At 43.4% G+C, this 267-nt stretch overlaps 1 long non-coding RNA gene across 1 annotated transcript in view; it reads right to left on the reverse strand.

The window, feature by feature from the left end:
* Window positions 1-47: 47 nt before the first annotated feature.
* LOC119585812 overlaps window positions 48-267 on the reverse strand; it is a 2,961-nt gene continuing 2,741 nt past the window's right edge. Inside the window, exon 3 of the long non-coding RNA XR_005229906.1 lies at window positions 48-179. This is a non-coding gene — a long non-coding RNA (uncharacterized LOC119585812). The remainder of the gene's footprint in view (window positions 180-267) is intronic.

The raw sequence follows: 267 nt of genomic DNA on the forward strand, positions 1-267 counted from the left end.
GCAACAGACATTAGCTGTCAGGTAATGGAGATATTCATACTTGCAGGTGTTGTAGTGGTTATGATATTCGAGTCTGTAGTCGGAACTGTAGCGGTGGTCGACACGCATGTTGTGTTTGGAACTTTGCAGTAGCACTTTCTTCCCTCTATCACGTAAGTTTCGATCATGAATCCGGGATCCTGAGGCGACCGAGACAATTGATATTTAATGGTGTCTCATGCGGAGAGAGCGGAGAAAAATAAATAGAAAAGGAGGTATTTTCCTTTC

This window comes from Penaeus monodon, chromosome 20 (genome assembly GCF_015228065.2).
Source record: "Penaeus monodon isolate SGIC_2016 chromosome 20, NSTDA_Pmon_1, whole genome shotgun sequence".
Classification (NCBI taxonomy): domain Eukaryota; kingdom Metazoa; phylum Arthropoda; class Malacostraca; order Decapoda; family Penaeidae; genus Penaeus; species Penaeus monodon.